General features: G+C 41.3%; 1 long non-coding RNA gene across 1 annotated transcript; it reads right to left on the bottom strand.

The window, feature by feature from the left end:
* Window positions 1-11933: 11933 nt before the first annotated feature.
* Window positions 11934-27023, bottom strand: LOC134423436 (uncharacterized). Its single transcript, XR_010029110.1, has 3 exons — window positions 26970-27023; window positions 16588-16731; window positions 11934-12106 (listed from the first exon to the last, which is right to left on the bottom strand). It is a non-coding gene; the product is annotated as an uncharacterized LOC134423436 (long non-coding RNA).
* Between the last annotated feature and the right edge of the window lie 377 nt (window positions 27024-27400).

The raw sequence follows: 27400 nt of genomic DNA, 5'->3' as shown, positions 1-27400 counted from the left end.
TAATGCCTAATAATGAGCAATTTGTTACGAGGAATGATCTTCAGGCCAATATGTGAGAATTTGGGCCTTCAGCTAAAGAATATTTGTTCCTGATGTTATACTACCTTCAGGAAAATCCCTCCTGAATAAGCATTCACAGGCAAAAAGAGAGATAACTGTAGACAAACTACACAGCCACTTGGGACTTTAATTCAAGTTTATGAACTTCATTAAAGACAATTTACAACATCTGAGGATATTTTCAGTGTTTTTGCAGAATTCATTTTACTTTATTTAAAAATAGACACCATTCTTCTAAATGAAGGATCAAAATTTTCTATCAACATCATATGTTATGTTAAGTGTTAATGAAATATAAATCTGAAGACAAAATGGTGATATGGAATAAACTAATAAAAGAAAAGCAACCAGACAGATGTTATTACCGAGATTATTTTAGATGCTCCGGTGCTATTTTCACTGGTGATATCATTCAAGAGCCTTCAAATAGCTATCTTCTCCCCTTTCTATTACCTGAAAAAATAGCCACACCAGGAAAGGAATTTCAGACAAGCAGTGTCTGCTTTGTATCACTAATTTAACAAAATCATTTCAAGCACCTTTTAAGATAGACAGTCCCACTCAAACTTCTTTTTTGAGGAAATGTCACTATATAGATAAGGGAAGACTATAAGAAAGATCAAAATATGGGGCAGGAAAAAAGGACTTCTGAATAGTGATCCAGTTCCTTCTAGGTTTGTCAGCAGCAGTATGATAGCATTTTGTTTCCTTGGTTTTTGGAGACTGGTTCATGGAGAAATCCAGCTTCAACAGCTTTCATGTCACCAGACAGGTCTGCTCAGAACCAAGCCTCTACTCTTCTCTGCTCTTATCCTCTTCTCTCTCTTTTTTTTTTTTCCTCTCCACACAAACACACATAACATATTTTAAGCACTGAGCACTTCCTTGGCAGTATTTTTGCGAAGGGCCCAGTGCCCATGCTGGGGGAGCTCCCTGCCAGGGTGACAGCAGGCGCACCCAGCTCAGGACACACACGGAGCCGTGGTGCCCGTCCTCCCAGGGCAAAGTCACCCAGGAGCCAGTCGATGTGCTGGGGGATGCCTGTGACTGTCGGCTGGTATCTCAGGGTGCCTGGGGAGGAGGAATGCACATGTTCCCTTTGCTCTCTCTGCCCCCAGCACAGGCACGGGCAGGACGGGGGTTATTGTTTGGTGCTGCTCCCCAGGAGCTGGGGCAGTGTGCCCTGAAACCATTTCATAGGCATTTATAGACTGATTTTCAGGCTGAGGGTTCTTCACCAACACTGGGTTTTGTGGGCTGCAGCCAGGGAGTTATCCTTACCCCAGTCTGAAAACCAGTCTTGAGCTGTCACAGAATTTCAGAAGTGCTGGTTTTGGGGAAGAGTCTGTCTAAAAGTGATGACACTGTCTCCTCTGGAAAGTCCTCTTTGCGCTGAGATACTACTGAAGAAGGAACACTGATTTCTTGCTTACACTTAATCAGACTTGTTGACATTTAGATGGAGAAAAAAGTGGCTCCCCTGAATACATTAATGGTGTAGAAAAGAAAGATATAGATTACACGGGCCCTCTATAGAAGCAAATCTTGCATGAAATTCTTGTCATTTGATTAATATCTCAAATCAAAAGTCTTACCACATTGCAATCTGGGAATCAAGCCAGCTAAGAAACTAAAACATATATTTTCAGTATAACTGTGTTCATAATGACAGGACCACATGGTCACAGCTTAAAATTAAATAAAATCTGTCTATTACTGTCCTTTTTCTAGTACACCAGGCAGTACATTCAAAAACAAGGCAAACCACATATGCTTGCAGAAAGAAAGATACTCTTAGAGAGTTGGTGATAGAGACCTGTACAGTGCTGGAAGTTGGAGTACAGTGAGGTCCCTCTGGGATTTCCACTTGGTTGGGCAGGGAAAGAATGACTTAAAATAATTTTTCTCTTCTGAAAACTTTAAGTCACCTTTTTTTAACCCCTGATTTTTAAATGAATGTGTGCTAGACTGTATTACTGGCAAAACCAAGTCTCATCAACTTATCACATACTTGTGCAACACTGCAATAAACCTGTACAACACCTTCCTAATTAACACCCCACCTCTCAGTATTCAGCTGCTGCCAGGCCTGCAGTCACTATAGCCTTCTTTTGCTGTTGCCCAAAGCACTCCTATTTTAGTAAACATTTCTTTCTATATCAAGCCTCACGCCGTTTGGCACCATTAATGATGATGTTACTTAAGCACTGCCCCAGGAAAAAAAAAAAAAAAGAAAGAGAGAAGCTGCAAACCTCTGCTCCCTCTCCCTCTGCTCTCACTCCAGCAACAGCCCCTGCTCAGCAGCAGCAATTCTGGGCAGCCCAGGATCACATCCTGGGGTTTGTGCTGAGGCTGTGCAAACACAAAGGGATGCTCCTTTCTGCAAAGCAGTCATCCTGCTTATAATCACAGCAAACTTGGAATTTCTTTCATGTTCCCCTAGTGAGTTTTATTCTAGCAGGAATTAGTTCAGTAACTCAGAGAGCTGTATGGAGAACAACAAGGGGTGCATTTGAGATACCAAAACCTTAGAATTTAAATTATTGTGCAAATCTAGGCCTGCATAGAGAAAAAACATTGCTTTAAGTAAACATTGCAAAAGGAGACAAACCTGGACATTATAGGATTTTTTTGCTTATTTAACTTTATATAAACTATGAAAATTAATGTGACATGTGGATAACTTGTTCCCTCCAGAAGGTGCTTTACAAGTCATAGATTCTATATGATGTTGCTGTTGCTATAGTAACTCTTTTTTACAGCATAGCAAATACTCCTACAAAACCTTTTGACTTTTAGCAAGAAAATTTGCATTCTCAAAATGTTTTCAAGTAAACTTTATGACCTAAAAATAATAGATTCATTGTCTTTCCCTTCTCCCATCTCTCTCAGATAGATATAAGCAATTAAAATTATGCTTCTTTGGTCAAAGACTTACTCTGTGATCTAAAAAGTGATTTCATCTCACAGCTATATTTTATGCAATCCAGTAACTTTGAGTAAATTCTAGTGAGGCTTCATATGTTAACTACTGTAGTAGATTTCCCTCTTTTTTCCCTTTCCCTTTTTTTTTTTCTTTGTTTAAAGGTGATTAATTACCCAAATGCAGTGTGAACCATTCACTTAATACACAGTGTGTAAGCTCAGTCCTTTTCATCTGCCCTGTTTTGAACACCCAACCGGCCAGTTTTACCCCACTGAACTAATGCAAGACGGGGGGAAAAAAAAAAAAAAACCTCAATGGCACACACTTTGGATAAATACCTCTACACTGTACATTTGCCAAGAGAGCTTCTAAGATCAGCTCTGTAAATGTCATGATCCTTAATGCTATTGTGGTATAACTGAAGAGCGTTCCTTGAGCCCATTTGGCTGGGCTGACTAGCGCACTTTGTTTTCCCAGGAGAAGAAAGCAGAGTAGTAAACCATTTTTGCAGAATGTCATTCTCCCACAACAGTTTATGAAAGAAACATCTGTGACAAGAATCTTTAATGCTTTTCTCAAAGCCAGGCTGACAGTAAAAGAGCATTGCTAAAAGTGGCAAATCAATCCCATTCCACTCCTTCTAGAGCAGGACACCTAATTTGCTATGTATCACATGTATTTCCTTCGCATGTGCTGAGAGGCTGTGACATTGATGTGGTGGCTGTCGTCCAAGCTTCTGTTGAATAAACACTTTGGCCATATAGCAGGCACACTGGCGTATTTAGCAATGTCTGCTGTCCACTGTGAGCTTACTTCACCTCAGGGAAAAGTTTGTTTAACTTTTAGATTGCAATTTGGGGATAAAAATGGTATCTTTGAAGGCTGATTTGAAAACCTTGGGGGAGTTTTAAACTTGGCTTGCTTAGTGAGGGGTTTTGTACTACCTGGGAACACTGACATATGAGACAGAAGTAACAAGTACAGTTCAGCAGCTAAAAATTATTTCATTCGTGGACTTGTGTTGATTGTGGTATAAAAATAAGATGATTCAGTCAAAGCCAGCCTTAAAAAAGGTATCTAGATCTGAAAGAAGAATTTTTATACTTAGTTAGTTAAAACATCTGAAAGCTTTTACTCACATTGGACAATGAATCAAAGATCTGGTGAGTGTGCACTGAGGAAACAGAGTTCAGCTGTGAATCGGAAGGATCTCTCTTAAGTTACTGTTGCTTTTTTAAAAGATGTAACACTACTGAATTTTTTTTATTATGCCCATATTAAAATAAATCCTTAAATAAACTTCTGATGTCTGATACATTTAAATTATTCTGTTTTGAAGCTTTTTGTGAAAGAAAGTAAGGTAGAAAGGGGACCATAACTTTCAGGATGGCTCATATACACTGCAGAATTCTTCTTTCATGTGCGGATGTTGAATGTAATGCCTCTCTTGTCACCCTTTCAGCATGAGCACGTGGGCCAAGCCATGCAGTTATTCAGCACTATCAGATCCCCCCCTGAATCCCGTGGGAATCCTGGCTGAGGCTGGAGTTCCCAGTGTAATGAGATGGATCTAGATAGCGAATGACAGCTCCAAGAACCTTTCCTGGCAAGAACCTTTGCTGTGGTATCCCCACATCTGAAAGCTGAGTGAGGTTAAAGGCTGGAGTGACAGGGCTGGAGTGAGAACACCCACAGTACATAACAATGGCAGAGGGTTTGTACCTCACTCATTGCCAGGGGAACAGTGGTAAAACTGCTGGAACACAAACTTAGAACCCAAATTTTGCCCTTAAAATAAGAGAGCCCAAAAGAGGGCAGCCATAAAAATATCTTATGCTCGGGGAGCTTTCTGAATTCAGGCTCTGGCATTGGGGCTGTTGTATGTTATGAAGTTGAGAAAGCTCCAAGCTCCAAAATAAAGTCTATTTATTCCATCAGTTGCCATGGATAACACTTGTTTGTATACATCTTTAAAGCCAAAGGAGTGGAATTGCATAAATAGAGGGAGCAGAATTCAGAATATATTCCAAAGAGATATAATTGGCATCTCCATAGTTGCTGAATTAGTGGCACTTGAACAGATAACCAAGGCAGTCTAAGTTCTCCTGAATGTCCCTGTGAAAGTCAACTCAGTGACTGGTGGGCAGAGTAAAAAGGTGTGGAAGAAATTCGAACATTAATGATATTTAGAATGATAATTCACAGCATCACAGAGAAACAGAAGACAGACTCACCCTGAGGCCATGTGAATGGAAAGCAAGGCTGGTTTCCAAAGCAAAAGGCAGACCTGAAAGATTTAATCCCAATGAGAACAAGCCACCTGTTCTGCTAAATGCATTTCCTCCCCATTCTTCATACTACCTGCCTTATGCAGGGGAGAAGGATTTCATGTCTTCAGGAGGCACAGTTCTGCTCTCTTTTTTTTCAGCAAAAAAGTGCCTCCACAGTGAGAAATGTCCCTTGCAATTTTCAAGCTCATTTGAACTTGAAAATACTCTCGTCTGACTTCAATGGGACAAATCTTCAGTAGGGCACGCTTGGCTGGGCTGGATGCTTGTTGAGAAAACCAGTCTGCAACCACCTGTCGGCTGCTGGGTCCTTTTGTGAACATTCAGCTCTTTGAGAATAGGACCCTATTTCTGCATCTGTACAGCTCCCAGCACATTCTGTCCTTGTGGAAGTGTGGAGCTTCAGACACTACCCAAAAGAGATGATTTTTTCAAATATTGCAATAGATGCAGTAATACACAGGCAAGGGAACAAATCCCTGCCAGATTAACCCTGAGCCCTGAATTTGCCCAGAGTACAATATAAGCAGGTAGTTTGAACACTATTGGGATTTTTAAAGCAAATGCAAATGGTGCAGTAGATAACAAACTGCTTTTCTTTTAACTTGCTCCTCATTTCCTTTTGTGTGTTCTCCTCCCATATAGTCGATATCCAAAACATCAAAACACAATTTCGTTTTATTTTTCAGAGTTCATTTACTTATGCTCAAAGGCTTTTGTTACAAAGAACAAAGCACATGTGTCTAACAGTTTGACCCTTCCTCCATCCTTCCCTAGGGGCTGCAATTAAACTTTCATTTAAGTAGTTATTTGGTGTGTGGGATACTGTGCTAAAATACTTTGAATCAGTGGTTTTTGTAAGGCCCCCAGCTGCTCTGTCTACAGCACCCAGTAACTCTTCTGATCACATTGGAAATACTTTGCTAATGTTGGGAATGCTTGGGAGGAGTGATTATTTAGATAGAAGAAATGAAAATAGAGAAAGGATTCTTTTTAGGGAAAGGCACTGACTGCAAAGGACAACTGGAGTGTGTATTATGTGTCTGTCCATTTCTTGCCCATCATTTTGCTTCTGCCATGGGAATACATCAAAATATTGGCTTCCTGTGAATAAGGCACTTATTCATGACTTAGGACCTTGTAAATTCCTTATGTGATTGTGTTAAAATGTCCTTAATTTCCCATGCTCATACTAGAGTTTTATGTGTGCTGGCACATTCTCCCTGCCCCTCCTCCAGTGCCACTTTACATGCACAAAAATGGGAAATTTGTTTTCCTAAAAAAATTGCTTTCTGAAAAAAAAAAAATGATTGGCTGATTTACAGCAAAAGAAGGAAGAAGTCTCTTTTTTCTATCTATACCACCTTTGTCATTATTTTCTTGTCTTTGTCATTATTTTCCACATTTTGTAAGAAACAATAGTCATATTTATTGCTGATTATTTTGGAGCTGTTCCCCTTCCCTCACTATACCCGCCACAGTTTGGTTTTCTTTTTCTTTTTCATCTCATTAATTTCCTTGAAAGCATTCACACCAGAGCAGCTTCATCCACTAGTCTGTGGTTGCAAACCAGATTCCTTTGGAGGAAACTCAGCCTAAAGCCACATGCCAGCACCAAAGTGGTACTGGAGTCACAACCAGGAGGGCTGCACCACCAGCCAGTCTTCCAGTGCACAGCTAATACATTCCCTACAGAACATTTTACATCACATGTGCAGTGGAAGCATTCAAGCCAGAGGTCCAAACTCTATTTAATTAAAAATAAGTCCTGTGAGCCACATGAAATGGAGTTGTAAGGAGCCTAAGCACGTATCAATCCAGTTTACAAGATCTGTTTCTATTGCAGTAAATTGCAGGCTAATTTAATGTCTATAGTACATGTAATGTCTGCCAAGTCTGCAGCCTCCCTTTCAGTGGGATCACTAAGAATCTCTGTTCCCTTTAAGACTATTTTCACAAAGATTGGGACTTCATCTCTACAGGTTCACAGTTTCTGGAGGATGAAATACCAATATTTTCATACAAGCTGCATCCCTTCAGAAATCTAGCTAGAACTCGTGCCACTCATGTTGAGATACAAAATCCCTGTCTGCACAGCAATACCAATAACAGTTCTTCCCAATTATGCCAAAATGTTTTTGCATTGACATTGTAGTTGTCAGCTCATATGTTTCCACCAAATGTGCACTCTAGGACTAAACTGAAACTGAATTTAGAATATTCTAAACTTTTGGGGGCGGGGCAGCCATTTGAATCTTGTATGTGCATTTCGTGAAGGGCTTAATCAAAACTCAATCAATTCCCACCTCACCAAGTTTAGAAAGGGATTAAAATCCAGTACCAGATTTGGATCTGAATTTTGTGCCTGGGGGCTCATTTCTGTTATCAATTAGCTGTTGCTCTTGTGATGTATCAAAAGGCAGTAGCATATAGGCTGTTGTTTAGAGATGTACATAATGTAGCTTTAAATTTCATTGGGAAACTAAACAAAACCTCTGGCCTTAGGGCTGCATGTTCAAATGCTACAGTCCCATAGTGCATTACACCAGTCAACACTTCTTTTCAAATACCACCTGCATAACAATTAACCTCACTTCAACCTTGAGGTCTCTGATTAGTGATGGCCTATTGTTTAAGTTCCATTAACATAGCCCCTGTGTTGCCCTATTCTCACTCAAATGGACTAATCAAATCAGTCACCAAGGACTTAAGCGCAGGGTCCAACTTCTTTAGTAAGCAGCAATTTTCAATTTAAGTAGAATGGTGGATGTCATCAACACAGTCACAATTAGTATAGCTCTGACATGGAAAACATTCTTAATGATCTCAAATTTGTGAAATATCAAGGGCCCCAGCAACTTGCAATATAAGAATTTCTATGTATAATAGAAAAATTACAATATCAATAGGGTAGTCAATGCATTACCTTGTACCAGACAAGGCTCTGAAAGGACAAACCTCAATCAGATTCCATTTAATTTCAAGAAGTAAATGCTGTTTTGAACCAGTAGAAATAAAAACACATCACAGCATTCATAAAATGTTATTTTTGCTACCCACATCATATTTATTATGCAAAGAAAGGAAAGAATTGTTTGTTTTTCCAAATCCAGTTACAAAGTTGTTATTCTTGACATTCTTCTTACTTGGATTACACAACTATGTTTTCATTCACATTAGCTGATACTTGTTCTTTCAATCATTTGGAATTAAAAGTGGTCTTGTATTATTTCTTTGGATTATTTTTAACACAGTCTTCTATTTCTGTCAAGGTATTGGATGATTGGAGCACAAACCTCTAAGAAGATACAGTGGAAAAGTCATGGAAAATAGTTCACCAGTAGAATTCAGGGCCAAGTCTTCAAATATGCATGCAATGAGGGTTACTGCCTCCTTATCAGCACAGATACCCATGGTGCACAGGCAAGGAATTCTTTTATTTTCATGCACATGCAGTTACTGCATGAGCAGCACATATATTTTCCAACCATTCAGATCTTGCCTTTCTTTGAATAAGCAGCAAGAAGGCAAAGTAGGAAGCCTCTGGCCATTGAGCAGGACACTGAGGACATCAAGGACTTTCAAAATGGAGCCTTTGTGGCAGATACAATTTTGCTGTGATTATAACTGGTAATTCCTACCTAATCGAAAAGAACCTATTTTTTTTCTTTTTCTCTTGCCATCTTGTTTTCCTGCCAAATTGTTTCTGCTTTCTCAGTCTAGTACTTTTTCAGACCATGGTGGAATCATACTCTCTCATCTCCTCAGAATATGATGAAGTTGCCAGATAATGTTCACACGTAGCTCTTCTTTTATGATCAGCTAAAACCCTGTGCACATTGCCAGACACATTAAGTGTTTTATTTTTCTGCTTCAGAGAACAAAATTTGGCAGAAATATTCCCTAATTTAAATCCAGCTTTTGTCTGCCTCATTGCTTTACACACCATGTAGTGAAAGAACTGGCTTCACACTGCTCCCACACCACCAGTCCATCTGACTGACAATGGATCCAATCTGCATTACATGGGAGGCCGTGTGAGTGGTCTACTCTGCTCCTCCATCTCCACCGACAGCTGGAACTGGACTTGGAGCAAATACCAGGAGAATTTGCATGATAGACCATTTGCAGCACATATGCTATAAATTCACCATTGCTGCAAAATGGCAAGCCATAGGCCTCGTCCACACAGAAGTTACATGAATTGAAATTAAAACCAATTTAGTCTAAACCAGAATGAACTTCTGCGTGAACGCTCATAATAGTTTGAAATCATCTCGCTTCAGTTTATCCAGCACCATTGGCTTTCCCCAACAGGCAATTAGCCAAGTGCAAGGGAAGCACAGATGCTGCCAAGCAGTCTCCATCTTTAATAGAAGTCACTTTAAACCCCACCTTCAGCCCATTGCTGGTAGGGACCCTGCCTTACTGGCTGGGGCTGTTCAGTCACACTATCATTCAGAACTGGGGGGATTCCCTGGGAATCCTTCAATTCCTGCTTGCATTACCCACAGTCAGTCACTGCCTCCTCTTCAGAGGACTCCAGAAGGGGCACCACACTTGCCCAGCACTGGATCAGGTTTGATCCTCACAGTCCCTCAGTGAGGGCACTGGGGCAGCAGCTTCTGGAGTGGCAAAAGCTGCACACATTCTCCAGCCATTGTTTTGGTCACGTTACCCCTGGGCACTGACCCCCTGCCTGCACTGCCTCCTGTTGCTCTTTTGTTCAAGAGAAAACTTGTCATTTAGAGGCTGATTATTAGTTTTCTTTTCTCTTCCCCACCCGGAGTCCCCCTTTAACTGGATCATCACCAGTTTTAGAAGAGTTGCCCCTTTCTAAAGAAAACAAAACAGAATAAACAACCTCTTTCCAGTCCCTGCCAGAGCTCTCTTCTTTTCACCAGCATCCATTTTCTCCCAAACAAAATGAAAGGACAGGGAGAAAAAAGACAGCTTCTTCCCTCCCTCCACAATGAAACAACAAAGAGCACAAACAAAATTAAAATTAGGCATTTAAGCTGATTTTCACCACTTAACTTTTGACATGTTTTTGCAAATTTCATTCAAGTCCCCTCTGAAGATTCAGCCAGTGAAACCCACTGTATCAAGTGGTGTTTCCAAGCCTTTTTTCATAACTTCCATGAGACAGCCCACGTGTTGTTTGGACTGGCAAGGGCACCTTTCTGCTAACATGAAAATCGGAGGCTATGACACAACAAAGAGTCCGTCCCTTTGGGGAAAAATAAAGGTTTAAATGCCTAATTTTTCAACTTTATATACCTCTGAAAATATTTGGGGTCTGATACATCCAAGCTCACTCTGCAAAAGTATCTCCAGGTGGGTGATTTATTAGAAGCTAAAGCCATTGCCCAAAAGTTCTGTTCTATTTTATGCCCACGTAGCATCGGTTCAGCTTCATTGTCTTGCCTTGAGAAGTAATTGTTTTTCTCTTCAGAAATATATTTTTCTTCCAGTAAGCCTGCATCATATTCATCATCTGGAATGTATTGGGAGCACCGCACTGGGCTCAGCTTGCAGCTGCTCCCAATCATCCCCGACGTGCGCAGAGCCGACCTGCGAGAGCCTCACGGGCGAGGGTGGCACCTCTGGCCCTGCCGCCGCTCCTCCTCCCCATCCCTGCACCCGTGCTCTGGGGACTCGGCTGCTCCCCGCTTCATCTCCAGGTGTAATTCAAAACGCCTTCTCCGATCCGCAGAGCCATTCACGCTTTGAGAGCTTGTATTTCCTTGAGACGGTTTCTCTGCTTCAACATCGCGTCTCACCTGGCAGCCGAGATTGGCTGCAGTCGCATGAGATGAATAGCAATGTTGACTCTGTAAAATACATGAGAGTCTGCAGAATGACAGGCCATTCTCAGTGGATGTACAGCACAGGAGCAATAGAAACACGGGGAGTGTCTTGTTTCACAGAGGAGAAAAGAAAGGATTGATTTCCATTGGAAAAATTTAATATTCTTCATATTTTTGTAAGAATGTCATGAAGTGCAGCCACTCCCCTGAAAATATTCTGCAGAAGAATTGCTAAGAACTATGCTTATATTTGGATTGTGGGTTACACCAGCAGTAGTATCTTTTCCTTAGAAGCTGTTAGGTTTTTTATTGGAGCTGAAAAATCCTGAAGAAAAAAAGTCACATACACGTGAAATTCATGCGATATTACCACCATAGGAAGTCATGCAAATAGAATATTGACTACTGAAAACAGAAAATTAGAATTTAATTTACTAAAGGAATTAATTTAATACAACAGAAAAAAAAATACAGTATGTGCTGGTGAGTTGCTGCATATTTCTTCACTAAAACCTGTTCTCTAGGTCCAAAAGAAACTTTCTGCACTGGTCCATGCAGAAGCCATAAGGACGTTCCTCCATGGCTTTGCAATCATCCAGCTTTTCTTGGGACTTATCTCTGGTTTCACAGCCTACCTGACTGAGGCGAGGCACAGATGTTGCTGTAGTACACCCAAGAAATTCCTCCTTCTGCACAACCCCAATGCCTTCTACCTCCATGCCCTTTGCCTTTCTGAGGAGCACACAGGTCTGTCTGCACACTATGTCCCCTTCTCCCCCATTCCCACCTTCCCACTGCTCACCTTGAGGTCTCTCACCTTTTTTGAGCCAGCTAAGGATCCTGCTTAACTAAGAGAAAAGTACTTTTCTCTGGCTTAACCAAAGTAAATGTGTTGAGATTAAATTTACTGGCTAAGTTACAAAATACTTAATATTGTCAATGGTTGTGATTTTACAGCAGGTCAATAAATATTCTGTTGTTTCTCTACAGATGGAAGGTCTTCATTACTCTGTCTTCTTGACCTAGAAGAAAAACTCATGGTTATAAGTAAAAGATGGATTAGAGGACTTAAGAGCATTTCAGAAACGGGACAAATGGAAAACTATTAGCTTTCTCTAATTTTTTTTTTTAACAAAACCCCTTTAAAATAAAATGGTGTGCTTTTTATGGTGGCAACAAGCTGTCATATCACTTCACTTGGGCTCATGTTTGGAACTGACCAAGTTGCTCATAGGCCTGTGTGGGATGCTGTTCAGGCCCCTGAGTTGTATAATAAGCTGTGCCCATTGCAACAGTTCCAGCAGCATTAAGTCAGCTCAGTAAAGATAACTGAACACAAGAAAACACCATTTTTTCCTCACTTAGACAAGACTCGAGTGGATAGGGATAGTGATCCCTTAGCACTACATACAGCAAGTGGATAGGAAACCATCTGCTCCACTGCTGCTGGCTTTCCTGAGCCTGGGGACCTGAGAGATGCCCCAGGCTCCTCAGCAGCAGTTGCTAAGGAAACATTTTAGGGAACCTTTTTCATAAATTCATAGTAATCTCCATTTCTCAAATGTCAAGGCTAATGACTCACCCTTTGATTGCAAATGGGATTTACTACCATAGAATTGCTGGCAGCCTTCAAAGCTAAATTGTATTTGTCAGCATTTGAAGACTTTTAGTACATTGGTTACCACTGCTCCCCTTGAGTGAGTAGAAAATGTAGATACATGAATAGCTGGCAGAATTCCCTCAGATATATTTCAACCCTTTCCTAAGTTTCCACATAGGAAAGAAGACAGACATTGGTGTCTGAAGGGCTCCCACAGCAGGGAATCCCCACAGCCAAGTCTGTGCCTTTGGGCATTTGCCTGCCTGAGGTGCAACCAGCCTTCTCTGGGAAGCACAGACCCCAACAGAGGGGAGCTGGGACCACCTTAAAGCTGTCTCTAGGGATGACCAGTGGAGACATGCACCCTGCCTTTCCCCCCAGGGGTCACTGCTGCTTGAAGGCAGCTGGATACATCCATGGATTTTCTGCAAGTCACACAGGAATCCTCGTCCCTGGCTTCCACTGATTAATCGCTCTGGCAGTCTGCAGTTTTAGACCTCGTGCATTTTGGATATCACTTGAAAGAGACCAAGAACATGACATTACAATATTTTGTGTCTTCACAATTCCTCTTCTGCCAAGTGCCAAGTTTGCAAATGCACCCCGAGACTTCTTTCTTCAAAGTATTTGAGAAATTATCAATAAACCAAACTAAGGGTGATATCTATTGCTTTAAAAGCAATACATATTTAGAACAAGAGTCTCCTCAAGTGATACAGATTTCACTCCAGATAGATCTACTTCCAAGTTAGTCTTATAGCCCAGAATCCAATTTCAGAAGGGGAAATTTTAACTCCTAGTGCTTTAAAGATACATAAAAGAACCTCAAATAAATACAGACCTAACCTCAAACTTTCTGTTAATTAATTTTTGGGAACACTTCATATTTATATAAATGCATATTATAAATTCACTTGATCAATTGGTTCATACTGCATTTAACACATTTCCACTTAATATAAAAGCTACAGAAATAATGTACTTTGAATGGATTCATACTATAAATCACTGTTACTCAAGGAAATTCCTTCTCCCTGGAATTGTCAGTGACTGTTTTGTGGAAGATACTGATGAGACCTGTTGTCAGTAGCACCACATTGTTAGGAGACACATTCCTTGATAAAAAATCAGTACCCACCCATATAGGAACTTAATGCACTTAAAACTTACAGAAATTCCTCCAGAGGAACACTTGTATGTTATTTTGAAGTGTTTCCTGGTCACCTTGAACACCATTGTCCAAAACAGGCAGATGGAGTAAACCCTCATCCAAATTTTGCGTTCTCTGTCTAGGGAAAAGATATCCCTCAACAGCATTTTGTACCAATCTGCCTAGAGACAGAAAAATTTGCTTTCCTGTTGCATCTGGCTACAGGCTTTTACAGTGTAGATTTGCTCATTTTTCAGCTTGTTCATTTAGCCAAATTGCCAGAATACACATCCTATCCCAGGCCAGGTGCTGGGAGAAGGCTCCACTCTAGAACTCTTTTTGCCTAGAATACAAAAAGGGGAATTTCTGCCCCTGAGATGCTGACACTGGTGTTTCTAAGGCCATTTTTTTTTCTCCATTGATTGGCTTTTAATCCTATACTCTCATAGAATTTTGCTTTTACTCATACAATAAAATTAACTACTGTGAGGGTAGAGATGGTCTTAGGCAGGTCCCCCTCAGTTTCCAGCTGGCTCTGTCTAAAATCATAATCTAAATAATACAGTTAGAAGAAAACAGTTAACTCAGAAAATGTCTCCAAAACTTGACTGAAAACATGTGGCCCCAAAATGTAGATGAAAAATGAACAAACATCTGCATTATCATACTGTTTACCAAATGCTGAAATCAAAGTGCAGTCTATGCACTGTTTCCTCTTTCTGTAGCCAAAAAGTCTGCTTAGTTATTACACAATATAGCAAAAACCTGATAGCATATTATTTTAGTAACACTGAGTGTTCTCATTCAGCTAACCATTATTTACATAATTTCTGACCAGAAAAACAATCCTAAGCTGACTAGGAGGATCTGTCTTTTAGTTTCAGACTCATCAATACCTACAACTTCTGCACCTGTGTGCCTTTTTTTGGTGTGAAGTAAGCTGCCATGATGCTGCACCATGTACCACAGAGGCTCTGAAAGCTCTGCCTGATCCTTTGCTTGTAAACACCAAGATAGCACCTGCACACTTAGAAACAATCACATAATTGCATGGAGCCACAGTATACGTGATTGTGGTTTAACCTTCTGAAATAATTGTTTTCTTGGTTCTATTAAAAAACAGAGGTAGAGACTCTGGGATGTTATGACCAATTTTATTCCCATACAGTAAATGTGAAATCCTGAGGACTTTGAAGCATTCTGTAATCCAAAGTTTTATTATTTCCTGAAATGCAACAACCATCAGAACATCATCTAGGTAGATTAACATGTTGTTGTCCTGCTTCTTAGAGCACTAACAGCCTGATCTACCAGCACAATACACATTCCTAATGCTCCCTGTTCAGCTGAAGTAAGGAATTTCCTCTAATTTTGGCAAATGATATGCTGAAAGAAACGTTACTTAACTCACCACACAGCCATAAATCTGCTTTGTAAATCTTGCACTTTTTGGAAGGCTTATTGCTAAAACTTTTGCTTCAGAAGCACATTTAAGGGGTTCAGATTTAATAAGGTTAAAAACCATCTGAGCATTTTGAGACTACAAAGAAATAATATATCTGTAGCGTCCCCTGCGATAGATTAGAGGCAGGACTTGGTTGCAGTAATGAATATAAATGGGAATCTTTATTAAGGCCACTGGACAGAAGTGGGACTGTAGCTCTGCTCTGCAGCTCCCAGGCTAACTGCACACAACCTATGCTTTCTAATAGCTCCATGCAAGTCCAGCCCAAATCCTGGCCTAGATTCAGCACTTCTGGAAGGGATTGCCAAACTCCATGAAACCTAGCTCCTTAAATTGTTCAGCAGTGGATGCAACCTCCAGAGCACGCCCTGCCAAGGCTTGCATAATCCCTACATTTGCATGCACGTGAATTAAACAATGAAAAGGCTGGAGATTCTGCAAATGAGAATAGAAATCTCCTCCATTCAATTTTTTTTTTCCCTGCACGTTTAAGGATAAAAATGGGTCTGTGACTTGAAAGCCTAGATATTTAATTTCTTTAATGCCATTTTAATTACAAAAACTAACTTGAACAATAAATGTATATATTCAGAGGAGAGACAGCAACCTCTCTGTATGCCACAGCCAACATTATAGGCTTACTCCAGGTGCTGGGAATCTTTTCATGGAGGCTGGACAGGGAATTTAATGAATGCTTATGGTCTTTGTACTGAATCCAGAGCATGCTCAAGGCAGAGACAAAGTAGGTAATGGTTACAATCTGCTCTGCTTTGGGCAGAGGAGAGTGGAACTGGATCCTTGACCCTGATAAGCCTGTTCCTGTGGATGCAGCCCTGTGCTCTTCCTGCTCCTGCCAGGCCAAGGGAAGGGGGAGACCTGCAGCCCACTGAGGGGCAGACAGAGCAGAAATGTCCCCTGAATGCCACAGCCTGGCTGCCCTCATCCTCCCTGCCCAAGGTGCACAGAGCACATGCAGGGGCTGCAGCGCAGAGCTGGGACAGGCCCACGATGGAGGGAATGGAGTCAGGAAGGCTGTGAGGTCTCTCCTCCCTCCTCAAGCCTCACTGGCTCCTCTGACCTCCCTGTTCCCACTCTGCATCCCAAATCTGCCTTCACTCTCCCTTTGCCCCTGCTGCCCTCTGCCCCAGCCCAGTGCCACCCTCATGGGGGACAGACACAGCCCAGGACCCCTTCCCTGCAGGGGCTGGGCTGCTGTGGACACATCAAACCCACAGGTGTGAATCTCCTCTGAAGCAGGTCCATGAAGCCATTTGCAGACCACACTCACCATTAGGGATGCTTTTATCCAAGGAGCAGCAAATACAGTGTCTTTTCCTAATATTTTGAGGACTGAAGGCAACTATTTTCTCTGTGCTCAGACAAGTTGTCTGGATTCCAGCCTGAGGAATATCTGCCAGAAACTCCAAGATCCCTGCATGGAAAATAGACTGCTAGAGTCAAACACTAGCACACAAACACATCATTCAGTTCAGCTTCAGAAACTTCTTCAAAAAAGGCTATGGCAGACACTCAGGCTGTGGCAAAACTTATGTCAAAGGGGTTGTGGTCTCCCTTGTGCCTGAACAGCCCCACACCTTCCTGGGACAAACCTCCAGAGAGAGCAGAGAGGCTACAGAGGAGAGGCTGTAGGAGTGCTTGAGGGGTTTAATATCACAAAATAGGGGCACGACTTTTTATTTAACTGACAAGGAGAGGAAGGCAATGGACTTTGGAGGAAGGTATGTAGTGGAAGACATTCAAAGGCCTCTTACTTGCTGGTAGCAGGATTATCCTACAAAAAGAAAAAAACTAAAGTAAAAACAAAACCCAAGACTCCAAAATTAGAGAATACACATAAAAGTGTTGCTATGGGGCTTCTGATATATTTCCATCACCCCCAGCTTCTTTCTCTCTCTCCTCTCCAGTGCCAGTGCTCTAGTGCTGCACTGAGCAGGGGCTCAGAATAGGCAGGAGTGTGTAGGTGTGGGATCTCAGGATATCCAGAGGTGAAAGGGTGACACTACCTTCTGATTTGAAGAGCTAACTTGAAGAAAGCCTATGATCACATCAGTGGGCCACATGTACCAAGTGAGTGTTGCACATGTCAGTATATTAAACATATGTGGCTCTTATTTCCTATGTTAAAGGAATACAGTTTGCAAGCACTGGGGGGGTGTTGTTATTTCAAATGAAAGGTAAATGTGGATTAAAGGTATTTCAAGATTCCCATGGTCTGATGACAATGAATACCTGCAAAATCCAATTTTGATTTTAAAGTTTTCCCAACATTTAAAATGTCTGCCACACAAACTGGTGTGGGACCTGGTTTCATTTTAAAGGCTCATGGAAACAACCAGAGCAGCAGGAACAATAACAGCACCCTTTTAGAAAAATACAGGAAATCTTTTCAGCCAGATGCACTGCAGCACTGGGGCCACCATGAAAGTCTTGCAGTTAAAGAAACCTCACAACATCTTCTAGGCAAAAAGGGGATCATCACATCTCCTAACACTTCATCTTGCATTAGAAATAATTCTTGCTCGAGGAAGGAAAAAGGAGCCAATAAAATGTTCCAACTTCATTCCTTTATTGACTTTTTGTTGCCTTATGTTATTAATAAGAATTTACAACCTAATTTGCAGTGTAAGGTTTTATCATGGACGATGCTTGTGTGTAATTTCAATTTTTGAAAACTTTGGGGCATCACGAATCTGACAAAATCTTTTAAGAATTAATAAAGTTTTGTCTGGGGCCAGATTTTGTAAAAAGGTCTCTAAACTCAACCTTTATATTTCTGTGTGAGAGGAAGCAGGATCTCCTGGGCATCTTATGACTGGGGGTTTGGGATATGAAAATGGGGGATTTGCATGTTGCAAACATTGCTCATGGCAGGGTGCAGGTAAAGAGCAAGGGGCCAGTCACGTTGAAACAGAATTCCTGATTTCCAGGCCCCATGAATGTACTTTTAAATGCCAATTTGATAGGTGGGAAGGCTGTAGGGATGCTTGGGGGGATGAATATCAGAGAATAGTAACATTATCACTTTCTTATTTATTTGACAGAGAAATGGAGACAGTGATCTTTGGAGCAGTGAATGTGGTGTGAGACGTTCAGAAGCCTTTTTTACTTGTACACTGTTGACTATTGGTACGGTTATTCTGGGGGGAAAAAAATAAAAAAAAAACAACCCAGCAGCCAAAACCTGAGGCTCCTAAACTAGAGAATGCACATTAAAATGTTGGCCAGAAGCTTCTGATTTGTATATTCCCATCTCTCTCTCCCTCACTCTTTCCACTCCAATACTAGCGCTGTATTGAGTTGGAAACGTATAAATGTTACATGTAAGATGCAGCCTTACTGTTGCATCTTTATTCAACATCAACTTCCAGATGGGAACTATTTTTCATGGTTCATAAAGCCAAATCCAGCTGCTACATTTGGACCTACATAAGGAATCCACATTTTATTGCCTTAGCAGTGCATATAAAACAATTGCTGTTGTTTCTTTAGTACTGGTGCACCTCACATTTCTCAATACATTTTAAATATTTAAATTTTTAAAACTGTATTTTATAGTTCCTCACTTAGCTGTGCACCGTAACAAGATATTTTACAACATTTTCTAGATATCTGACATAACTGACAGAAAAAGGACCCTGGACAAACGGTACTCAATATAGCAGCCATATATTCAGTTACTTACTAAGAGTGTTCAGACAATTTCCTATGTAAACCACAATGATATTAAATACTTCTGGAATCTCAGCTTTATTAAGAGACAGGAAGTGCAAACTCAGGAGTCTTTCCCCTCCCCCTCGGCTAATCTGACTCTTTGATAGTCATGTGTTAGGAATAACCATCGAGTTGCTCCTAACGAAAAATATTCCCACAGCTAAGAGAGAATTAACCCTTGTGAGACCTCAAAAGAGAGAGCGGACTCCATGTGTTCGCGCGGAGAAAGGAAAAAATCCCCATCGGGAGGAAGTTTATGCCAGCAGCAGGTCTGCACAGCCCCTCCACGCAGGCATAATTCATTTGCATTTTAGACGGTATTGTCAGAGCAGCCAGAGCACAGGCATTGCGGAGGAGAACCATGCAGCCTGGCAAAATTGGCCATCTTTGTGCCTCCTTTCCTTCCCTCCTTCCCTCCCTCCCTCCCTCCCCGTGTGTGCGCTGCGAGCCGCCAGCCCCGAGTGCCGCTCCTTCCCCGAGCAGATGCCGGCTCCAGAGCAAACAAACCCCCGCAAAAAGCGCTCCGAGGTGGGGCAGAGAGAGTTAATGCACGGCTATGACAGAGAAGCAAGTTTGCTGTGAATTGGGAAGCACAAACTATAGTAATCCCCACCCTGCTGAGTGGCTTCCCCAGAGGTCTGATACAGTGCCAAAGCCTCTTACGCATACTGAGACAAAGCTTATTTCAAGCCGAATTCAGCTCCTGAAGCCACCATACTGCTTCCTGACAGCCTCCAATTGCACTGCCTCTGTATTTGTGTTTCCTGCTGTTTATATTTACTTGTTCCCAGAGCCACAACAGCTACAAAAACAAATAGTTGCTGTTTGCAGGGCTCTGTATCAACACAGGTAAAGTGCTTCGCTTCCCTTTTAGTTTTACAAAGATTGTGCAAATAGGCTTTTAATACCTCAGAGAGATTAATTTGGTAATTATAAACCAGTTTAGGAACACATGCCAAACAATTGGTCATATAATCAGCATCCTTGTTTCACAGTATTAGCACGGCTGAGGCAAAAGGTTTTTAAACCATAAGGGCTACACAAACACTCCCTTGATTATATTGCTATTATTTCCCCATTCCACTGAGACACGAGCTTGAAATATCACTTTTTTGTTTGTCAAGTCCCTGTGGATGCTCTCTGGATCTGTGCTCCTGTCCCTTTGGCCCCTGTACAGCTATTGTGACGGGGTCTGATTTGGGTAATGGAGATCTTGTTTGATATATTTATTTAAAGAATCAGCTTAAGGAAGCCTGAGAGCCATCAGTTCTCTTAATTAACTGCAGAGAAATGATTAATGCTATAAATATGGAATTGATCAGGAAAAAATTATAGTACATAGGATTTAATATGAGTTGTTCCACCAATATTTAAGACATTAAATATGATAAATCTGGTTCTGGGTAAAGTGTTCATAACTACCCAAGTTATTTATGCACCTCAGAAAATTCCCACCACAAACCACCAGCGCTGTTAGGCTTCTAAATGGAGGGGGGCAATGCTTTTCAGGTAGAAAAAGCTGCTTTTTCAAAATAAAAAACTCCAGGAGGAATAGGTCGATTTCAGTTGTACTGCACTTCCTAAATCAAACCAAGCAGAAAAGTTTCAAAGCATTTTATTCTGAATTTATCTAAAAAGAACATTTTCATTTCAAAACAGTTCCATTTAAAATTAATTTTTTTCATGCACATTGATGTCGTCTTTAGTAACGCAGAAGTTTCATTTATCCAGAAATTTTTAAAATACAAATTATTTTGTTGGAGGCCAGAAGAAAGGTCTCCAAGTCTTTCCTTTCAGAAGCACCCCCACCAAATGTTTCTCCCTGGTGAAAAAGAAGCAAATAAATGCAAAGAAAAATATCAAGCAGGGGGGCAATTCAATCTGTTGCCATCCCACCATTGTTCCTCTCTTGAAAACTGCAGTCCATAAAAACCCCTGAACCTTAGGTCTGCTGCCACTACTTACTTTGCTCCTCCGAAAATATGTTTGCTTTTTGATTCTCTCCGTCAATCAAAACCCAGCAGAGGGGTGAGCAGAGAGAATCCAACATGCATGTTCAGCTTTTCTGCTTCCCTCCTGTCACCCAGAGCTGCATTGGGAGCTCTGAGGTGTGGGAGCCCTCCCTGGCCCCGTGCAGAGCCCTCTGCAGTGCCCGTGCTGGCTGATGGGGCACGGGGGCTGACGGGGAGGGAGGGTGAGCCAGGCCTGGGACTGCTGAGGGAAGGTGTTGGAATTGTGTCCCCACCTTGCAGTGCCTTGTTGGAGTTGTCCCCCCACCTTGCAGTGCCTTTCTCACCATGAAAAGAATTAAAAGCTGAGCCAACAAATTCAGTGACTTTATATTATAGAGATGAGAAGACAGTACTTTTAGAGCTCAAGCATGCAGCACCAGAGAAAATTTTTTTTGTTTTTTTTTTTTTTTCTTTTTATAATAGCTACTCTCACAATTCTTCCTGTCCCCACTTCCCCCAGTCCCTGGAGAATGAGAGTTATGGAAATAATAGCTCCTGAGACCATTTCCCAAGAACTCTGTGTCTTGGTGCACAAGAAGTGCAATGCCAGATCCACCCACATCTGACAAGCAAGACATCCTGGAGCAGATTTAGGAGGAGACATTAGAGAGATAGAAATGTCATTGTATTCATGTGCAGAGCATGGATCCACACATGGAAGGCTAAGCTCCCTCCCCAGGGAAGCTGTGTGACCTCTGCCCAATCTTTTCCCTGCCCTTGCTCTCCCCACAGGATTAGTCACCCCCCAACACAGGGTGGAAGGGTCTGTCAGGGGTCATTCTCCCTCTGGACAGCACTGGGGAGTTCTGTGGCTCTCAGAGCCTGGCCATGACCCACTCGCCCACCACTGCACACTCAGCATTGACAGAGAGGCCACCAGGAAAGACTTGGCTGCCTCAGGAATGGATGCACAAAAGGCTGAGTCTCTGCCCAGGGCTGCTACCCACCTACAGCACAGGTAGAGGGGACCAGTGGTGACCAAAAGTTCCAGGGACACTGATAGCCCCCTTAAATGGCATGAAGAAAAGAAAATCTGAGAAATTTTTCAGTCTCATATAGATCTCATGATAGATCCCCTGAGAGCTTGGGGGAGGCAAATGTATTGGCTGGTGGTGTGAGACACAGGTGGTGTGGAAGGAGAAGACTCAAAAGAGGGAAGTGACTGAGCACACAAGGGAAACCAGCAGCTCACCTGAGCTCCCAGCTGGGGCCCTGGATGGTGGTGAATGCATGGTGACTTACAGTGTGCCACAAGCTCAGTACTGCAGAGAGGACAGTTGTACAATTAAACACTCAAAATCATCTAAATTGCACATTTAAATAGTCTGAATACAGGCACTTGAGAGAGCAAGCCTGTCTTCAGAAAGCTCCAGAGCTGAGGCTCCCAGGGCTCCCTGACATCTCAGCAGCCAAGCCAGCCCCAGCAGAATGCCATCTGTTAGGGACTGCTCTCCATCCCTGCTGCCCTGTCCCTGTCACCCACACTGTGGGAGAGGGGACATCAGAGAGGACAAGCAGCAGCAGTGGGGTGCCACAGAAACAGTGGCACCACTCCTTCCAGTGGCCCCTGAAATCGAGGCGCTCAAGATTTCATTCTTCCATTGGATCCTCGGGCTTTTTATAATTTCAGGGATGAGACCAATTTAATTTTTATAGAGATGTGTAATCCGCCATTTCAACACGCTAATTGAAATGGGCTGACACGCAGCTATGTGCCCTAGGAGCCTTCCAAAGCACATATCTTGGCACTTCCCACCAGAGACTGAATGACATGACTGGAAACCATACCAGATCCTCTGTGTTTACGGGCCTCTGCTTCTACATTATTATTTTGATTGCTGCCTTTACCAACTAACATCCAAGAAGCAGAATCCACTTGGAGGAAATAATAGAAAGTGCAGTGGAAACAGATTTTAAGAGGTCAAAAATCAGCTGTACCTGTGTTATTTTTACAGCTGTTTATTTAACCACTTTACAAAGTCCTTCAATAGTGGAAATGCAGACATTTTCCCAATGCCATTTGACCTGTTCTTTAATTATGACTTTTATAATGCCTAACCTAAATTTTTCCTCGAGTAATCTGAGTTTGTATTTTCTTATCAATTTGAGGGAAAAAATGCTAATTCATTTCTTTCCTTTCTTCAGCACCTTTTTTATGTATTTGAATATTTTTAAGCCCCCATCTTTCCAATTTCTCTGGTCCTGACCACTTGGCTCAGGATTCTCTCTTTTCCTTCATGTCCTTTTAGGAAAGCAATGCCCAAAGCTTGCCTGTGCTGAGGAAGGCAGAAGGATCTATACACCTGTTACAGGTGTATGAAGGAATGTAACTTTTTTATGAAGGAATGTAACTTTTTTTTTTAATTAATTTAACCTTCCAGGTTACCTTCATTTTAAAAAAAAATTCTCAGTAGTACTTTTTTTTTTTCCCCAACATTCTATCATTGAAGACTTAAATGCAGGCTGAACCCCTCACAACTTCTCTATTGTTTTCTTTAGAATCACCTACTTTACCCTCCATTCTCCAGCCAACTTTTCCTCTGTATATACAGTAAGTACCTTTTATTTTCTCTCCACAATGAATAACATTTTTTCTAATCACTTCTCCAATCTGATTTCCAGTTTTACTATCCAACATACCTGCAGTTTTTCTGTTCCTTGTGGTTGTAGTGATTACAATTGGTTCTTGCACCCAGGGCACTTGACAACAATCAGTGAGCACAGATCACAGCACAGGATCCTGCTTGCTACAGATTTCCATTTGAACAGTGCCTCGTTGATAACTGATCTCCAAATATATTTTTCCAACTGGGAAAATACACATCTTTTGGAAGGTTTCATCAAAACTGTGTTTTCTTGGGTTTTTTTATGAATTTGTTAAGGGTTGTCAAGAGAGGGAGAGGTTAAACAGGGTTTGAGGTACTTGCAATTTTTCCTATAAAATATTTAATAATTCTTGATGAAGCCTGTGTGCATAGTGAAGCAGTCTCAGAAGTCTTGCTTAAAGCCAAGTTCCCCAATCATGTCACTGGACCAGTAGAGCTGGTAAGGACGTCCCCATGACTCCAAGTGACATGAAATGTCATTAACTCGTGAAAACTGACTCATACTCTGAACTTGCATGGTTCCATCTCATCTTTTCTCTCACTATTACTCTTCAAACTCAAACTTTACTCTTAGAGATATGAACTTGTTAAGAACTTCCAATCTGTTTTGCAGACATTTGATTGGAGCTTCACAACACAACTACTAAAAGCATGGATAGAGTCATAATCTTTCCTTAACAAGGAGATGTATCTTTCTGAAAAGAAAACTACCTGCTCTATATAGTTAACTATAAGAAAATAGGAATAAGAAAACGTCCCATTTTTCCATTAGGAAAATTATAAATTATAGTTCTAAGAAAGCCAACTCTTGACAACTGATTGAGCCTACATTTAAAGAGTAGGGTCACAGAGATATAAACTAAAATGTACACATTGGAAAATAAATTAGAGTTCGGTATTTAATGTGAATTGTAAAATCTTGTGTTACTCAATGACAACAATTTCCATTAAATTTTTTTATTATTCACATTTAAAGTACCAGCAATCTAACAGCCCTCTAAAACATCTATTTTGTTTTCTAGTTTAATTATCTTTCAGCTATATAGTCATTTATTTCACAAATTAAAAAAGAAGAGTTTACATACGGGGGAAAAGCACCATAGCATGGTAGGATAATTTCTTGGGGGGAACTTCAGGCAACCAATTTTAGTTAATTGCTGAAGCTGCCAACTTCACAAAATTTAGATATGGGAGCCCAGTTTCACCTTTGGTGAAACTGAGGAGCCAGCCATGAACTTCTGATCCATATGTTAACTTAATTGCTGTAGGATCGCTCAGGACTGCCCCTGAGGCTGAAAGCCATACTAGGAGAACTGCTTAAACTCACAGGCTGAAAAGGAAGACAAGAATTCACCTCAACTGTTTGCTGAGGACATCAACTATATACTTCCTGGTGCTTTTTCTTGGCATTTCAAGAGAAGAAAATATTCTAGCTCTCCAGAAAGAATCAATGACAGAATGAATCTTTTTCCTGTTTTCCAGTCTTTTATCTTTCCCCTCTGTTTTGATCCACCCTGCCAGAATGACCTTGTTTGCCTTTCTGGTCAGGGGCACCACCACACCTTGTCTCAAATTCTGCCATATTTTCAGAATGATGAACAATTATCCCAAAACTTATCTGCTAGCAATAATATATTATTGGTTATTCCTTGTCAGTTTGATATGCGCTGGTGTGTGGAAAAGGGGCTCTATGAATTTACAGAAAATGAAAGCAAACAAAACTATTTACATAGAAGTTCCATTAATGGAAATAAATATGTTGTTTTAACACAATTGTCCTTTAAGCCTGCTTTCCTCTATTATTTTAATTTCACTTGAGTTCTTCAGTATATCTTTCATTCCTACACACCTCTCACAAGATCAAGAAAGCCTTCTTTGCAATGAGAAGTCCATGCCTGATATGTTGTTTCCCCCACTGGGGATCCAACAAACATATGAATTACCTTAAATTAAGAGAAAGCACTCAATAATAGTGTATGCAGGCATGTGTCTGCAGCAACCAAAGTGGCAGATGGACCTGATCCCTGAGATGCAATTTCTCTATACATGCAAGGTGGGCCAGGGGAGCACCCAGACTGCTGAAAACATGAGGCACAGTGTGTGTGTGTGTGTGTCTGTAGGAGCCACTTACATGGAGGGTTCCACATTGCTGGAACCAGGATTCACCAGCTGCCTCCTTTGCCTCCCATTGCAGAGAGCAGGACAGTGCAGGAAGGGGAAAAGAGACAAAAGATATTCAAACCATCTGAAATTAAAGGAATTAATACCTGTCCACTAGCCATAGACAGTGTGTGATTTGCTGAAATCAACATTTCTTGCTTTCCTGAAAAAAACTCAGAGCCCAATGAATGTGAAATATCAGTAAAATAAAAGCCTCTAGAAGCTTGAAAGGGTCACAATAGAGACCCGTGATGGGAGCATGGAAGACATGATAGGGTCAAAGGCAGAATGAGTAACATCAAAAATGTATTTTATTTGCAGCAGTTTGTATTTTCAGATCTCATGTCTCCTCGTGGCATGTTTTGGTGGAGAGGGGCTGTGCATGAGACATGCAGGGAGGGTGGAAGCACCTGCCTGCTCAGGAGGGCCTGCACCACGGCTGCAGACATCCAGGGGAAACAGTGCCCTGCTCCAGCCTGATTGTCCTGGGGCTGGGGCATTAACAGCATCCACAAATGGCTACAATAGCCCTCGCCCTTCTGCTCTGAAAGAAATAAGAAAAGACCTTTCTGAAGCTTCCAGGGAGAGAGACAAGGAGGGCAGAGCAGCTTCCCTCTCGCTCCTCCGACTGATGTCACCATTCCTGTGGCCAAAACATGTTTGTTGCTAAGCAACTATGTATATATTACACTCTTCTGCTTCCATTTGGGATTTAACATATGCATTTTCACTTTCATCTCTGATGCATACTTACATTTGTTTGCAGTGGGTGCCAGAGTGAATGGAAGCTGTCCAGTATGGGATATGCATAAGAACTGAAAGGCACACACAGTGATTTACCAATGTGCATCATTGTTTCGCAGCACAGTTCAATGGGAAACCCACTGAGTGCCATTCACCAGCAGTTGGGACAATTTTTTCATTCAGGATTGATGCTGGTTGCTGTATAGCAGCTATTGGTTCAAGAAGTGCAGCAGTTCTCAGATGTCATGAGGAAACAGTGTGGGGATAGTCTGACTGTTAATTATTGAAGATGGATTCTTTCTACGATGATAAAAAGGTCCATTCTTTCACCTGAAGTTTTCTGGTTTATGCATAAATCCACTTATTCCTACACCTCTCCCAATTACTTGACAGGCAATTAAAAAAAAAAAAATCACCTTTTTCTTTTGAATTGCATGCAGATGACCCAAATCAGTAGCACCCAGCACTCGCATTTTTCTATTAATCAAATCTAAAAAGAAATGAAAAGAGGGTAAAGAGAAAAAGAAGACAGGATGTGAGAGTTCATTTATATTACAAACATTCTGTAACAGAAGAAAAAAAAAATCAGTTTTTAAAAACCACATCTATTACTCTATAATGAAATTGTAAGAGAATGCTATTAGTCATGTCTGTGCATTTATCCACATTGTGAGTTCAATAATTAAATTAGAAGATATGACATGGAGTTTGCTAGGCAAAAATCCATGCTATAACAAAAAGGGTTTGGTATTGTCTCTATTAATAAGCGTTAAAGAACAAAACACTGGAGGAATTCTTGCAGTCTAGATCATTTGGGTTTTGTTATGCTTTTCAGTTTAGCTTAATT

Source organism: Melospiza melodia, chromosome 12 (assembly GCF_035770615.1).
Source record: "Melospiza melodia melodia isolate bMelMel2 chromosome 12, bMelMel2.pri, whole genome shotgun sequence".
NCBI lineage: Eukaryota > Metazoa > Chordata > Aves > Passeriformes > Passerellidae > Melospiza > Melospiza melodia.
This window is presented reverse-complemented; position numbering and strand designations above follow the sequence as displayed.